The sequence below is a fragment of the Sphaeramia orbicularis genome, chromosome 2, assembly GCF_902148855.1.
Source record: "Sphaeramia orbicularis chromosome 2, fSphaOr1.1, whole genome shotgun sequence".
NCBI lineage: Eukaryota > Metazoa > Chordata > Actinopteri > Kurtiformes > Apogonidae > Sphaeramia > Sphaeramia orbicularis.
In genome coordinates, this window is record NC_043958.1 from 3,067,231 (window position 1) to 3,084,813 (window position 17,583).

General features: G+C 33.7%; 1 protein-coding gene and 1 long non-coding RNA gene across 2 annotated transcripts in view; both read right to left on the minus strand.

Moving 5' to 3' along the window:
• LOC115431961 (NACHT, LRR and PYD domains-containing protein 3-like) overlaps positions 1-17,583 on the minus strand; it is a 592,418-nt gene that overhangs the window by 393,658 nt on the left and 181,177 nt on the right. The window lies entirely within an intron of this gene.
• Positions 1,087-16,087, minus strand: LOC115433005 (uncharacterized). Its single transcript, XR_003937289.1, has 3 exons — positions 16,071-16,087; positions 10,760-10,764; positions 1,087-1,160 (listed from the first exon to the last, which is right to left on the minus strand). It is a non-coding gene; the product is annotated as an uncharacterized LOC115433005 (long non-coding RNA).

Genomic DNA, 17,583 nt, shown 5'->3' on the forward strand with positions numbered 1-17,583 from the left:
ACCTTGAAAAAGTAGGTCAAGGTCACCAATTTTGAACAGGTTTCTGCTCCATGCCAAGATGCATCCTCAGTATAAATTTGATGCAGATATGTCAATGCAGTCTTCGGATAATGCAATTATATCGTTGAATTGACAGACAGACGGAAAGAACAAAGTCTGTTGTATGAGCACATTTAGAAATTTTAACTGTTGAGCGAACGGTTGAATTTTTATGAATATTTAAAATGAATCATACATTCACAAGGCTCACCACAGATACGTCAGGGGTTAAAGGGTCGAGTCTGTGTCAAACCTGAACCACTGAAACTTTCAGGTGTTTTTTTTTTGTTTTGTTTTCTCCTGAGCAGCTGATGAATCGTTCCGTCTGACGTGGTTCTGTTGTGATGACTATTATAGAGCGTAAGAGACGTGTGTTCTGTAGCTGTGACCTTCGCCCCCACACACCCCCCAGGTAAAACACCTCCCTCAGTGAACCCACAGCAGCAGGTCTTCCACCACTTGAAAGTGCATACACTGGCATCAAACCAAAGTCACACATAAAGTTCAGCTTTTTGTTTCACAGAGTGGCAAAGATTCAAGGAAATGTCATGAAACTCTTTTAGGGCATAGTGTTCCTTTTTCTGCCATCTGCTCATAAGTGCTGTGACCTCTGACCTTTTTATTCCACTTGATAAGAGTGTTTTAGGCTCTTAAATGTGAGAGCAAATGAATAATGGGTCAATAATGTAAATTGCTTTGTGTGCCTAGAAAAGCGCTATAGAAATCTAATCCATTATTATTATTATTATTATTATTATTATTATTATTATTATTATTAAAAACTATAGCGCCATTTCCACCAGATTTCCAGGAACTTTTATTACCAGGATTTTATTTCCCTGGGTAAAAGAATCCCTGACAATCTGTGTGGTTTGTGTTTCCACCTCAAAGTTCCTGGAAATTTAGTCAAATCGGGCTTGGTCGTTTTGAGTCACCAACTGCATGAAGTCCAGATGAATTTATTTTGAGGGGATTCGGCAAATACAGTTTAATGTATACAGATAGACAAATTATTGCAGTGTACTTGTATGAGCGAAAATGGACATTGTTGTCGTCCACTTCTCGTAGCTTCTCATCTTTTGCTCCATTTTCCAAATGATCAAAACACAAATGAAGTGAATCTTGCAGAAATGGAATAAAACTGTTTGTAGTGTCAACATAGAGGGTGAATATAAGTGTGGAACGCTGACAGTGTTTTCCACCAATGAGGGTTCTTCAACACACAGCCCCGCCCCCAAGAATTCCAGGGAATCTGAAAAGTCCAATCCCCACTACTGAGCACTTTATTCAGGAAAAGTTTGGGGTCAAGGGAAAGTTTTTCACTGGTAACGAACATTTAAAAACACACAAATTTAAAATTGAAAAAAATTGAAAATAGAAAAAAAAAATTAAATAGAAAACAAAGGACATGCACACACATTTAAAATAGAAATAGAAAACAACAGAGCAAATTGCAGATAATAATAATAAATAAATTAACATAGAAGAAAAGGAGAAATTACTGAAATGTAAACAGATTATTGCAGGTTATATTTTAGTAATTGTGCTTTATATTGTTGTAAGTAGATTGCATATTTGAATGTTGTAGTGTTATTATATTTGCGCATAATGAGCTGCACTGGAGTGGGCTGTTGTTCAGTTGTGGTTTGAGTTGTACAGTCTTATGGCTTCTGGGTAGCAGCTGTTTAAGTTATTTTTAGTTTAGTTTAGTTTAGTTAGTATAGTTTGAATAAAACCATGTTTTAATTGTAAGTATACTAAATATAAATGCTTTATAGGTGGGTTTGAAATGAACCAAACCAAAATAAGGCCTTCCTGAGCACCAGCATAAGCTAAGATGTCCATAAAACAAGCAGCAGCAGATGCAGAAGTAGGAGTATGACTAGTAAGTGCTGCTCTGAGTGATACTGCTGCAGTGGCTTTGAGCTCTGCTGCTGCTCAACCAGGACAACAGGGAGTCTTTTTGTCCTGGCTGGGATCAATCGCTCCATAGATGACGCCCACCCGTCCAGGCTCTCTGTGGGCGGCCGGTAGCCCAGCAGCCCAGCAGGGTCCGGCCCGGCCCGGCCCCACCCGGCCCTCCTCCGGCCCCCGCAGCTTCCAGGGCCGCCACAGCAGGACGGCAACGCTTTACATCTGAAAGCTTTCAACTGACAATTGACTGAACTTTAGTGTCACTGTAGGAGAGCGTTGTGAATGTGGTCATCTTCCTGCTGGAGGAGGATTCCTTTACTGGGTCGGACCAATGGGATCATCTGCATCTGAAAGAAAAAAACAATGTGATTGGAGGATAACGAGTGAAACGGCTGAAAATGGGTGGGTCTAATGTATTCAAGACAAACGCTGACACTGGTTTAATGTAAGAAAAGAACATTTACAGTTTTATAACTGACCAAAATGCCCAACGTCAGCATTTAAAGGAGTATAATGTGAAAATGTCCGAAAGTATCTCAAATATACGAATAACAACATGTCCTAAGATGTCCTAAGGTACTTGAGCATGTCCTAAAATACTTCAAAATGTCCTAAAGTACTTCAGCATGTCCTAAAATATGTCAACATGCCCTAAAGTACTTCAGTATGTCCTAAAATACTTTAAAATGTCCTAAAACACTTCAGCATATCTTAAAATACTTCAACATGCCCTAAAGTACTTGAAATATAAAGTAACATGTCCTAAATTACTTCAAATATATGAACATGTCCTAAAATACTTCAGTATGTCCTAAAATGCTTCTGGAACATGTCCCAAAATACTTCAACAAGCTATCCTAAAATACCACAGTATGTCCTAAAGTACGCCAAAATGTCCTAAAATACTTTAACGTGTCCTAAAATACTTCAACATGTCCTGAAGTACTTGAAATATACAAATAACTTGTCCTAAATTACTTGAAATATATGAACATGTCCTATAATAATTCAGTATGTCCAAAAATACTTCTACATGTCCTAAAATACTCCAAAATGTCCTAAAATACTTCAGCATATCCTAAAATACTTCAAATATGCGAATAGCATGTCATAAAAAAACTTTAAATATATGGATAACGATATAGCAAATAGTATAATATTTCAAAATAAAATGTTTTTAGCTATATCATCTTAGGTTTTCCTTGTAAATTCAGCTTTGTATTTTTATAAATATCCCCCAGACCTACCTGAGTGAAGGTGTTTCTGAATGATTTTATCTCTGACAACATTAACCATTAATTCAGTATAATTTAAGCCCCATATATAGTTTTTGAACATTCAGGGTTATTTATTCTCTTTTACACTAGGTTTATGGGCTGAAAAGTCGTCCATGGGTATTGGACATATAAACGTCATTTACATTATACATAGAATGAATCACTTTTTACCTCTCTAATGGAAAACATACTCATCCATCTATAAATAGCAGCTGTCCGCTCCTTTCTAACGGCCACAGGAAAAAAAAAATGACACTGTTTCTTCTTGACTTCACAGCTAGCAGAAGAATATCACACGAACAGATGATTTAAGTGAAATATAGAGAACAGCACTGAGGCCTTCAGGCTGATTCTGCTCATATAAACCCACAGTCTGTACTCAAAAGTCAATATGCCATAAATCAGTAATGTCACAACATCTAAGGACATTTACTTAGGAAGGCAAAGAGAAAATGTGACAATCACAACAATAAAAAAAAAAAAGATTTCCACATAATATACTGCTGTTTAAGACCTCCCAGTTCTACATCCATGCATCCTTACCTGCTGTAGAGAATGGAAATATATGGATAACAACACATCCTAAAATACTTCAGTGTGTACTAAAATTCTTCAAATATACAAATAACAATACGTCCTAAAATACTTCACCATTCCCTAAAATACTTCAAATATACAAATAACAATATGTTCTAAAATACTTCAACATGTCCTAAAATACTTCAAATACACGAATAACAATATGTCCTAAAATACTTCAACATGTCCTAAAATACTTCAAATATACAAATAATAACACATCCTAAAATACTTCAACATCTCCTAAAGTATGTCAAATACACAAATAACAATATGTCATAAAATACTTCAAGATGTCCTAAAATACTTTAAATATACAAATAACAACACTTCCTAAAATACTTCAACATGTACTAAAATACTTCAAATATATGAATAAAAACACATCCTAAAATACTTCAAATATATGGATAACAACATGTTCTAAAATACTAAAATATATCCTAAAATACTTCAACAACATGACCTAAAATAGTTCAGTATGTCCTAAAATACCTCAAATATATGAATGACAGGACAAATAGAGAATTGAGACACTGTAATGCCATGCAATAAAAGAACTGTACAAACAGAATAAGAAAAACTAAAGTGGTATAAAAGATATTTGTACATGTATTTGGTGAACCTCCTGACCTTTGCACTACCACCATTACTTTAAATAGGTTTAATTAATATCTTTATTTTTGCTATTATATTTTAAAATACTATTTACTAGTATCAGCTGGACCAAACCATTTCATGAAATAAGGAGGGGTGGACAGAGTCTGACTGGATTTTATTCTTTTTTGCCAAAAACAAATCAAACTGATGCAAAGGATAAATAATTATTATATTTATTATTGTGCCCTCTGAAGCAAATATTTATTTTTAACAAAAATCTATACATTTTTGTTCAAAAATGGACTAATGTTGTACTATTTTCTTGGGCCCCTGTCAGTCACAGGCCCTTACGACGGCCCTGGTCACAACAGACTGAATCTGAACTTCAAATAGTAATTATCGCTGTCAGTCACATACAGCGTTTCACCGTAAATCTGTCTGAAAACACCTTTAATGACTTGAGGCTTTAACTCCATGTATTCAGTACATTAACTAGTGCATGTACATGTTACATACACAGCTGTGGTGATTTTAAACAGTCAAATACAAATACATTCAGGTTGTATCGAATATGGTTGAAATTATCACTGACATTCATACCAGTGGTTTTTTTATCTTGTATTGTTTCACTGGGATTATTTCTCTTTCATGCCTGGTTTATTTTTGACTATTCTATTTTCATTATTTTAAGCATTCACAGCATTCCTAACCCTAAAATTAGTTTTGGACACAATTCCTCTCTACATTTAACCATTACCGAGTGATTTTTATTACCATTTATTGTAATATTATTCTCTGTATTTAGCACTTGTGCAGTAAAAGTCATGTATTTTGCTATATTTAATTCACTGGTTATGTAGATGTACATTAAAGCTCAGAGTAACTTCAAAGGTTGTTACATTAAATCAGAGAAAACTGAAGAAAACGTGACTTTTTCAGCAAAATCTATCATTAACTGAACATAAACCCAGTGTGTCCATCCACTGTCATTGATCCAACTCCATGCATTTTACTGGTGAATCAATGTTATAGAAGATGACGGTGTTTCCACGGAGCTCTGAATGTCCAAATGGATCATATCTGATGACCATGAAAAGATGACAAACTGTATTTTACACCAATTATTTACATGTATTGATAGGATTAATGGATCAACAGGTATTAAACAGTTTACATCAGTAGATGGTTTTATTGTTGACTATCCAGAATATGTTCACTTTACTATGATCGAACACTTTTAATCCAGAAAATGACACTGTTATCCAAACTACAACTGTGAATGTCATAATCAAAGTCCAGCAGTTATATATTCAGTAACATGTATGTTTTCACAGCCTTTTTCCTTCCAAAAATGCTGTAAATCAAGTTTTCTGCAGCAATGTTTTGTTGCATTACATTTAATTCTACTAAAACCAAAGGCTGTTTTGTGAATTAGTCATCATCAGAGGCTGAAATGTCCCAGTCCTATCCCATCTTTGGGGAGCGCACAAACATTTTTCTTATTGGCCTCTACCTGAAGTGACATTTTTCCATCCTTAAGTTAAACCTAAGTGCTCTCTCTGCTCTTTTCAGTGAGAGTACATCGTTCCATTGCAGTCTTTCCTTTAGCCTTGTGTAAACTCTGTTGTGACAGTTTATTCTCTGTTGAAGATGCTTCAAAACACAACCAACAAAACAGAAACTCTGCAAAACTCGAGGTGTCAATGTATGTTAACCTTGACATTGACAATGATTTGATTTGTTTTGTCCTTCCTCTCTTTAACAGCCTCAGCAGATAATTGACTACGTTGTAAATGCTCATATACAAATGCAAAAAACAGCTGTTGAACATCAGTACAATATGGCCAATATGATCTCAAGTGGGCCTGACCAGTAAAATAATAACATATTAAACCTATAAATAATGTCAAAAATGGCCAAAAATATGACAAAATGAACAAAATAACAATAATAAAACAGAAATAAGAAAAAAACAAACAAAAAAAGAAATATAAACTAAATAAACAAGAACAAGAATTAAAATGTACAGAAATTTGAAAATAATGAAAATGAAAACTCACTATTTACTCTAACTTTTACATGAAAATACCTGATATTAACTGACAAAGTGTAAAATGCAGAGGATAATATTAGAATAAATGGTGATACATCAAGGTTAAATGTCTAGAAAAATGCATCTGGAAGTCACCACAAGAATAGTTTTATGTGTTTATGGGTTAAGTAAAATATAAAGGCTGAACATAAATGTGTCTTCTGTCTCTTTTCTATAGATTAATTCACAAAACAGCCTTTAGTTTTTGTAGAATTGCATGTAGTGCAACAAAATGTTGCTGCAGAAAACTTAATTTACAGCATTTTTAGAAGGAAAAAGGCTGTGAAAACATACATGTTACTAAATTTATAACTGTTGGACTTTGATTATGACTTAACAGGTTTTAGTTTGGATAACAGTGTCATAATCTACATAATTCTCTGGTTTAAAAGTGTTTGATTGAAGCTTCTCAAACATGAGAATTTAACACTTTCATAGTAAAGTTAATATGTTTTGGATAGTTGGTTAAACTTCAAAAACCCAAACATTCACCATGGACCAAAACCATCTACTGAAGTAAATGTTTAATACCAACTGATCCATTCATCCTATCAATACATTCAAATAACTGGTGTAAAATACAGTTTGTCATCTTTTCATGGTCATCAGGTATGACCCATTTGGACGTTCAGAGGCTCCGTAGTTACCGTGGAAACACCGTCATCTTCTACAACGTTGATTCACCAGTAAAACCCATAGAGTTGGATCAATGACAGTGGATGGACACACTGGGTTTATGTTCAGTTAATGAGAGATTTTGATGAAAAAGTCATGTTTTCTTCAGTTTTCTCTGTTTTGATATAACCTTTGAATTTACTCTGATCTTTAATGAACTTTTTTCCACCATCGCAGACATGTTAGCTTATTTCTCTGCAAGTTTAAACTTAGTTACTTAATTGCAGAAAATCTACACATTCTATACATCCATATAACCAGCAAAACATCAGCTAAAACCTCAACAAAACCAGAACAAAACTCAAACAAGTACTTAAACAGTCAAATCTGTAAATCAGTCTGAGACCAGTGTATGTCATGGATAATTTAATAAAACAACAGAACAATGAGACAAACTCTGCAGCGCTTAGCTAACACTAAGCAGATCCAACAGTATAATGATTATTTCTACTGATAAAACTCACTGAAGGACATAAAGATGAATAAAATGTATTTAACTATTTTTTTTGTTCATTTTCTCGATGGATTTGTTCAGATTCTTTGTGTTTTGATAAATTTTGCAAATTTTTCTTATTCTTTTGTTCATTTGTTTTCATGGTTTTACTCATTATTTCCTTCCTTTTTCTTTGTCATTACGTTCATTTTGTTTTGATTAATTTTCTTGTACATTTCCCATTGTATGTTGGTTTTTTGCTTCCTATTTATTAACATTCTTGACTACTTTTTCCATTTTTATTTTTTGGTTGGCAATTTTTTTTTTTTCAATTTTGTTCTTTTTTTTTATTGTTTTGGTGATTTTCTCTGTGTTTTCATTCATTTTCTTCCTCATGTTTATGTTTCATCATTTTCCATTTTGTATTCATTTTTTTTTTTTTTTTTTTTAATTTACCATAGTCCCTTTTTTATATGGTCAGCATTTTGTGGATTATTTTATCTATTTTATGTTTATTTTTGTAATTTTTATAATTCAAATTATTTCTACTGATAAAACTCACTGTACGACACAAAGAAGAACAAAAATAAAGGTCACATTATGAAGATTAGGTGATGAATGTTGTCTTAACTTTACTGTTTTCTGATCATAAGTGGTTTAAAATGAATGAAGCTTCTGCTATCAGCTAATCCATTGGTTTGTGTTACGTTGAAATGATTCCCACTGGAAACAAATGGACCATAGATACAGTACATTACATAAGTAGTTAATGTTTTACTATTCCAAGTTTTTCTTGAATGTGCTGCAGCCTGAATGTGTGGAATGTACATAGAAATGTACGTACAAATAAAGTAAAATGGAGATTACTGGAAAAAACATAAAATACATTGTGTTCACAGTGTCTATAAAGAAATAGAAGTCAAAAAACACATATTTCTTTTGTAATTTGCATTTTTGTACTGTCCCAAATTATTATGATTTGGTGATGAATGACTTTTTTATGTGGAACAAACTCCTGGATTACCAGTGTTACAGTTGATAAAAAAATAGAGTTTTAAATTTGTAATTTAGACATGTGCTTCTACTCCACTGTGTCATCAGGGTGACTTTTAATGAGAACAATGTCACATCGAGCTTAAATTCCTGTATCACCCACACCACAACCAACAAACACTGAGCACATTTGCATTTCCATTTTAGTCATTTATTCAGCACTGTTGTCCAAAACAGAGCACACATTAAATTCACAAATCACCCACAGTCATGACATTCACATTTGCATTTTACTCCCTTAACTGGAGCCTTTTTTTTTTTTTGTTTCCTGGAGGGACTTCCAATGAAATCATCTTGACTTCACCTCTTAGACGCTTCACATGACAAGGAAGAAGAAGACAGAATCCTGGCAAAGCTGAGAAGTGAGTTTTTTGGATTTTTTTTTTTTTTTTACCATAGAGAGAAAAACTTAGAGATGAAACATTTATATTTAAGTGTTTTTTTTTCCTACCTGAGCATCACTGTCTTTAGAACAGGGGTGTCAAACTGATTTTAGTTCAGATTCCACATACAGCCCAATTTGATCTCAAGTGGGTCAGACCAGTAAAATTAAAAGCATAATAGCCTATAAATACTACATTTTTTTCCTCTTTGTCTTAGTACAAAAAAAAAAAAACATATTTACAAACTAAACGTGGAAAAATAAGTGTAGTTTTACCAATTTTATGCCTCAACTTGTCATTTATACATACATACGAATACACAAATCGAACCTGCAAAGACACAAAACATTTAGTAAAAAACTGAATATTGTTAAAATTGCACTTAATATTCTTCAGACATTTCAGGTTGTTCATATTTGTGCAGATTATTCACATTTTATTGTTAAAGGATAGTTTGTTAATGTAAACATCTTCATGATTTAATGTTATTTTACGCTAAAACAAAGACAAAAATTAGGAGTTGTCATTATTTATAGGCATAATGTAATATTATTTTCACATTGAACCAAGAAGAAAATTTAGGGTTATGATTCATAGGTTATGATGCTAGTATTTCACTTAAGATCACAATTAGGCTAAATGTGGAACCTGAACTGAAACCAGTTCGACACCATTGTTCGACGCCCAAAGTCATTTTTCCCCACAGGGCCTCACGTCCTCTAATTTTTTTCTGCGTCATTTTGTGTAAATTTTTTTAAAATTTATTTTTAATTATTTTTTATTAACGTTCTTTGTCCATTTGTATGTTTTCTTTGGTGATTTTATTCATTTACATGATGATTGTATTCAATTTTGTTCATTTCCTTGGTTATTTTGTTATTTTCTCAGTAATTTTATTCATTTTAAGGTCACATTATGAAAAAAATGCACAAAAAAATGCATCGACTTTTTTTTTTTTTTTTTTAAACACGTATCTGATTATTTATGACAGTCTGGACTGCACAAATCTGATTTTTAGCATATCAGACCAGGTCACATCCATATGTGGTCCTAAATCAGATGTATCTGCATATCAATGTAAAAAAAAATCTAAAAATGTTATCATTAGCAAATGGTATTAAAATGTAAAAGATGGCTGCACCTTTCTCCTAAATTATTAATATTAATGTTTTTATCTCACATCATCATGAACAGGACATCTTACAGCTGTAGACATGTGTCCAAGTACTTTTGTCCATATAGTTTATAAACATCTATATTTACTTAAAGTTTAATGGGAGATGTGAAGAAAGTAGATGGTTAGTTGTGGTAGAAAAGAATTATTTAAAGTCAGAGCACATAGAGCAAATATTTTAGAAATGTACCGGTAGAACATGTAAAATCATAGTCATGCATAAAAAACAAAATCAATGTTGATTATTTTGTTCATTTTCTCAGTGATTTCTTTCAGTTTAAGGTCACATTATGAACAAAATGCACAAAAAACTGTATCAACGCCATGTGCAACATTGGTTTATCCGAACATTAACCCCATAATGGTGCTCTACATTTATGGTTTGTGAAGATAAAAACGTGTCTGAGAACAATGTGTCGTGTATGCTATTATTGAAAACAGAGGTGGGAAACATGTTTTCTACACATACCTGAATATCTGTATACATGGGCTCTGACACAGAGTTAAAAGCTCTACTTCCTGGTAGGGGTGGAGCCAGACCTGGTCTCACCTATCAGGCCACACCCATCCCTTTAAGAGGCGGGATTAGGCCCAGGTCCAGCCTTTTCCTTTGTCTGATGGAACACGTGGCTGGATCAGTCGATGCATATTTGTGTGAGTTACACTTTTGTAGTTATTTGATTAAATTCAATTAGGCTTTTCATCATCTCTATCTGTCATGGGTGGAAATCTGTAATAAATCCTGCTAAAAATGTAATGAAATCATCCAACTTAATCCCTGACCACCTCATACTTGACCATGTGCCAACGCAGAAGCTTTAAGTATCTCAGTCACAACCAGCCCTTTACGTCATTCTACACTCAAGATTCAGATTCAAGACCTTTATTTGTGCCCTGGAGGGCAATTGTTTCTGCTGCAGTAGAAATTAAAACAACAACAATTTGACAACGACAAACCGCAATGACGAACCAAAGACAAAAGACGACAATCACATAAAAATTGGTGGTGCATTAAAACACTTACTTAAATAAAATGTAATGCTACCTGTGCCGTACAGAGTTGGACATATGGATTACAGGAACTTAAATTCAGAGTGCAGAGGGGGAGCGCTGTCGAACATGATGGATTTTTCCTTCTTTGACACCTAGTTATTGTACAGTTCTGACAGAGAGTTTTGCTGAGTGTCAATGGTTTTACTGCTGACATAGTTTATACACAGTGAATCTCTAATGCTATGTTCACGCTGCAGGTAAAACTGGCCCAAATCTGACTTTTTTTTTTTTTTTTTTTAACTCATATCTGATTATTTAAGACAGTCTGAACAGCATAAATCTGATTTTTAGCATATCCAGTCCAGGTCACCTTCATATGTGGTCCTAAATCAGATGTATTTGTATATCAATGGAAAAAAAAAATCTAAAACGGTTATCATTAACAAATAGTATTAAGATGTAAAAGATGACTGCACCTTTCTCCTAAATTATTAATATTGATGTTTATATCTCAAATCATCATGAACAGGACATCTTACAGCTGTAGACATGATGTGTCCAAATACTTTTGTCTGTACAGTTTATAAACATCTATATTTACTTTAAGTTTAATGGAAGAGGTGAAGAAAGTAGATGAATAGTTGTGGTATAAAATTTTTATTTACAGGCAGAGCTCAGAAAATATTTTAGAAATTTACAGGTAGAACATTTGAAATCATTGTCGTGGATTTAAAAAAAAATGTTGAGGAGAAATTGAGTAAAAACCATATCTGAGGCATTTTGGAAGCAAAGATAATTTAAACCAAACTAACCAATGCAATGATATTTATCACAATATAAAACTATATTACGACATTTGTTGTTATTGTTTTGTATCCCAGACCCCTGTTAGAAAAAAAACACACCTGAATCCAACATGTCCATATACTTTTGTCCATATAGTTGATAAACATCAATATGTCCTTAAAGTTCAATGGGAGATTTTTCTTCCTGAGATGTGAAGAAAGTTAATGGTTAGTTGTGGTAGAAACTATTATTTACAGTCAGAGCATGAAAAAGATTTTAGAAATTTAGAGAAAAAACATTTAAAGTCATAATCATGGATAAACAGATTTAAAAAACTAAATCATTGTTGAGAAAAAACAAGTAAAAACCAACTCTGAGGTTTGAATTTAAACCAAACTAACCGATGCAATGATATTTATCCCAAAGTAAAACTATATTGTGACATGTTTCCTTATTGTTTTGTAGAAACACCTGAATTCATCGTGTCCCATTACTTTTGTCCATATAGTGAACCTATAGCAGTAGCTTAAAGTTGTGCCAATAAACGGAGCATTGAGTGACAGAAAACATTAAATAAACCTTCAGTCTCATGCACTTCCTTAAATCTCATTTGAGGTTTTCCAGTGTGTTGGTGCAGCCGTAGCCTCAGTGGATGATATGTGATATTTAATTAATGGCAGGTAAATTCTGCGTCGTCGGGTCCTGTTGTCTCTACTCTGTCTTATCACTGTGTACATTAGTTGTCAGCACATCTCTGCATTAATGTCACCAAGACAAATCCCTGTGCGTTCATTGTGCGCAGCGATTAAAGCGATGGCGGTTGCGATGTGCTGCAGGGACGTGGGCAGGCCGATGTGGGTACTTGTGCGTGAGGAGCCCTAAGTTGCAGAGGTTTTTTTCTAATTGAGTCAGGGACTTATGCTGGCAAGGTAGGCGTGTGAGTGGGGGGGAGACTAATCCCAAGCTGCTGTTGTTTTTCGTGCCTGCTGGCTTCAGATCAAAAACTTAACAGCAATAATCATGCAAAATGTGTGGCTTCACTTCAAAGCCTGCCTCAACTTTGCTCACACCCTTGTAGCGCTCATTGTTTCATCATTTCCACCAGTTTTTCTCCTCTTTTTTTTCTTCTTCTTCTCCTGCAATGATTTTTTTTTTCAACTTTATTATTGATCTTTGTCGTATTAAGACTTGAAGGAGATTGAGGTAAAGGCAGCTGTGGAGCTTCAATTATGTATTAACGGTTTGGAACTAAGTGACTCTAAATGTGGCGATAAATAGACAAATAATACTGAGAAGGAAAGCTTTGATTCATTTATTTTACCTGCTTTTATTTGCATTTGTATTTTATAGTAGGTTCTTCATATAATTGATGCACAGATTAGATGGTTTTAATTTTGTTGTACTTTTCACAATGACGATAAAGATATTCTATTCTATTCTATTCTATTCTATTCTATTCTATTCTATACTATTCTATTCTATTCTTCCCAAACTTAAATTGGTATAAATCCTGGACATTTTCTTTATTGTAACAGTAATAAGATTAAAGAAATGCTCATTAAAACATATATCTCATCAACTTATATTGTTCTATATATTAAAAATACATGCGCATTTTGTAATCAAGAGCCAGAATCACTTCATCATACTAATAAACTTTACAAAAAAGCAACAAAGTCCTTTAGTTTGTACCAAGAATTCTTTAAATTAGGATAATTACACTCCCTTTCTTCAACAACTGTGCTCTATTTCTATTACATTTTGCATATTGTCTATTGTCTGCTGATTGTATTGTTGTGGTTCTCGATAAAGTTTGTTTAAAAGGAAAAATATCGGTAGCTGTGGAGCCTTGATAATAGTTTGGAACTAACTGGAAGTGTAGAAGAAAGGAAATGCATTATAATAAGAATCAGAATCACTTCATTTATTTCATTATTGCCCTCATTCTGTTTATTACAAATTCCATTTCTTCTAATTTACCCTACACCATATAAATTACAGATAAGAACGTATCGGTAGCTGTGACCTTTTTGCAACAGTCAAACAAAATCATGTCAGTTAAAATATGAATTCCACCTTCAGATAAGCTCATATTCTTACGCTGAGATGCTGACGGAGGAGGCTGGTTGGCTGGTTGGTTGGTTTCTGTCTGACTGCAATGTGTGGTCGTCTGCCTCCGCCCACAGACATCAGACATGTCAGACGTCAGCAGCGTCTCAGGGCGAGGACGGCGTGGGCGGCGAGGGTCGCTTAGGCCCCTACGTGGCCGAAATGGGCAAATCCCCTCCACGTCAGCCCACGGCCTGTCAGCAGGGAGGCAGGCAGCTACAGAGGTGCAAAGAGTTAGGTTGAAAAACCAGTGAGAACACCACAACTTTCAGTACACAGAACAAGATGGACATCAGTGATGTTTACATTCACACTAAAACTGATCAGTATCTGATTTGTGAAGTTTTAGATTGTTAGTGACCATATAAACAATATAATCTATCTGTTTTATCACAAAACAGCAGTAATCTGATTATGAGAAACCAGACTAACACACCTGGATTTACCCCAATACTTTGATGTCTTCATGCTTGTATACCTGTTAATCTGATTTATTCTGTTCTTTTACATCTGTACATGTGGAAAAAAGGAAGAGGTGTAGTCAAACATGAGCTGAAGACAATATTAGGAACAAAACCAAACAAAAGTTGAATAAAATGATGAAAAAAAAAGAACAAAATCAAACAAATGGAATAAAATAATGAACAAAACTAAACAAAAATTGAGTGTAAAACATGAACAAAACTGAACCAAAACTAAATAAAATAATGAACAAAATTAAACATAAATTGAGTACAATAATGAAAAAAATGAGCAAAGACAATAACAGGATGTTTGATTCCACCATAACCGTAAATGTACGTATGGAAATGGAAATAAAACTGTGTATTTTTTTTTTTTTTTTTTTTTTTACATCATTTTTGTCTTATTATGTTTGTCATGTCTTTTCTGCTTTATGCATTATTGTTCCACCGAGTTAGTCTTCTTTATATATATACATATATATATATATATATATATATATATATATATATATATATATATATATATATATATATATGTATATATATATATATGTATATATATATATATATATATGTATGTATGTATGTATGAATTTTTTATTAACATTTTCCCCTTATTTACCCCCTTCCAGGTGGAGGATATGCAGCAAAAGGACCCCAACCAGGAATCAAACCCCTGTATTCATGAGAAGGACTCATCCTAGAGTGTGCAGTGCACAGTTTACCAGGTGAGTTAATGGGTTGGTTTACCAGGTGAGTTAATGGGTTGGTTTACCAGGTGAGTTAATGGGTTGGTTTACCAGGTGAGCTAATGAGTTGGTTTACCAGGTGACTTAATGCGTTGGAGTCAGTGTTGAAGTTGCAAAGGTTTGTAATGATGTAAATTGAACATGTTATTAACAGGTCCAATTATATTCATTCCTCTGTATATCTGCTACAGAGTCCATAAAATGCACCCATTTGTCATTCTACAATATTGCATGTGATGATTAAAGCTGCGTATGACATTCGCCACCAATTTTTGCATCAGATCTGTAAAACCTGAGTGACGGCCTAAGTATCTCGAATCCGTTAGTCTTTCTGTGATTACACACCTGAATCCCTCCCCTCATGGTGAACAACTTCGAAGTGTACTCCACATTCTATTTGTTTACATCCCAAAACAAAATCGTCACTCTGGTTTTTTCAGAATTCCATGCAGCCGCATTATGGACGCAGCAGCAAGAAACATGGAAATGGTTTCATTGCCTCTTGCTACTGCGACTGCATGGAATTCTGAAAAAATCTGAGTGACTGTTTCGTTTTGGGTTTTTTTGGTATGTAAACAAATGGATTTTTTTAATTTTATTTTTTATTTTATTGGTTTATTTAACAGGGACATTGTACATTGATTCATACTGCTGTAAATGCATCAGAGTTAGCCTCAGTCACACTAAAAGGTAGCATAAGATAATAAACATGCAACTTTAAAAACAAATTTAAATTACTCAAACACAGACAGGAACAATATAAGTTTTGCAATACAAAAATGTACTAATATGCTTTGTTAAGTTGGGCCATCATATCCAAGTCCAATTATATTAATTCCTCTGTATATCTGCAATAGTACCATGTCTGAGTCCATAAAATATATACACGTATACATAAAAACACAAGCTAATGTTTGCGTGCTTGCTAACTAACTGTAGCTCCCACTACATCTGCCAGACTGATCGGTACAGATTCCCTTGATACAGAACAATCTGTCATTATATGTTTCACCCATTTATCAGATATTTATCTACACTCTCCATCACAGGGGAACATAAATAAATAATTTAGTCTATGTCAACACACAGTAAAGCCATGCACCGCTGTCAACGAACCAGGAGCTTAAACAGTATTTCATACTAAGTCTTAATGCTCAGTTCAGATTTTTGTGTGGTTGCTCTCATTATAAGTGGAATGAGGTTGTTTCAAAACAAAAGAACATAAAGTACTAGTACTGTGGCACAAAAATATTAACATTATTGTCAGTAGAGATTCTTTATTTTAATACCAATACCAACCTTTTTTTTTTTACCTGCAGTGTGAACAGTGTTGTGTTGTTGTTGCCTCTTTGACATCAGACTAAACAACCATATTACCTTCAAATGTATCGAAACATAAGTAACAAGACTGTTTTCAGAATTTGAGTTGTATAAAGTACAGATATTAGCGTTAAAATCCTTAACTGTCGCAAATTTGCGTCAAACAGTTTCCATCATGGAATCAGATCAAATAATTTGTGGCATCAATAAAACAATCTCCATCTCCTGAGACGAGAAGATCTGTTTTATTACTTTTTCATTACCATTGGTTATCACCATTATGCCTGATGTCGCAAATTTGTATCTATTTTATGTGTTATAGTCAAATACACAACAAGTAAAGCTGTGAAACTCTTGTCCCCTACAGAGGACTGGGCCTCTCTTGTCTTTCCCAAGTGATTTATCACCATTTATTATAATATTATCCTCTGAATTTGTAATTTTTCAGTTTAAATCATATATTGTCTTATATTTAATTCACTGATCATGTAGATGTTTATTAAAGCTCAGAGTAAATTCACAGGTTATTATATCAAAATAGAGAAAACTGAAGAAGTGATTTTTTTTTTCTTTTCAGCAAAATATTTCATTAACTGAACATAAACCAAGTGTCTCCATCCACTGTCATTTATGAAACTACATGGGTTTTTACCTCTATTATTTACATGTATTGATAGGGTTAGTGGATCAACAGGTATTAAACATTTTCTAATAGTAGATGCTTTTGGTCACTGGTGGTTTTTGGGTCTTTATGAGTTAAAACACAACAGAGTCAAACAGGAAGTCTGAGATCAGATCAATTTAAAAGCTTGGTGTAGACTTTTAATGCGACTCCTTCGACCACAAAGTGAAATGAGCTTTAATATTCATGTGGTGTTGTCCTTTTTACTACTGTACAGCTGTTGAAGTCTTAGTGTAAGTATGGAGCTATACAAACCGGGTT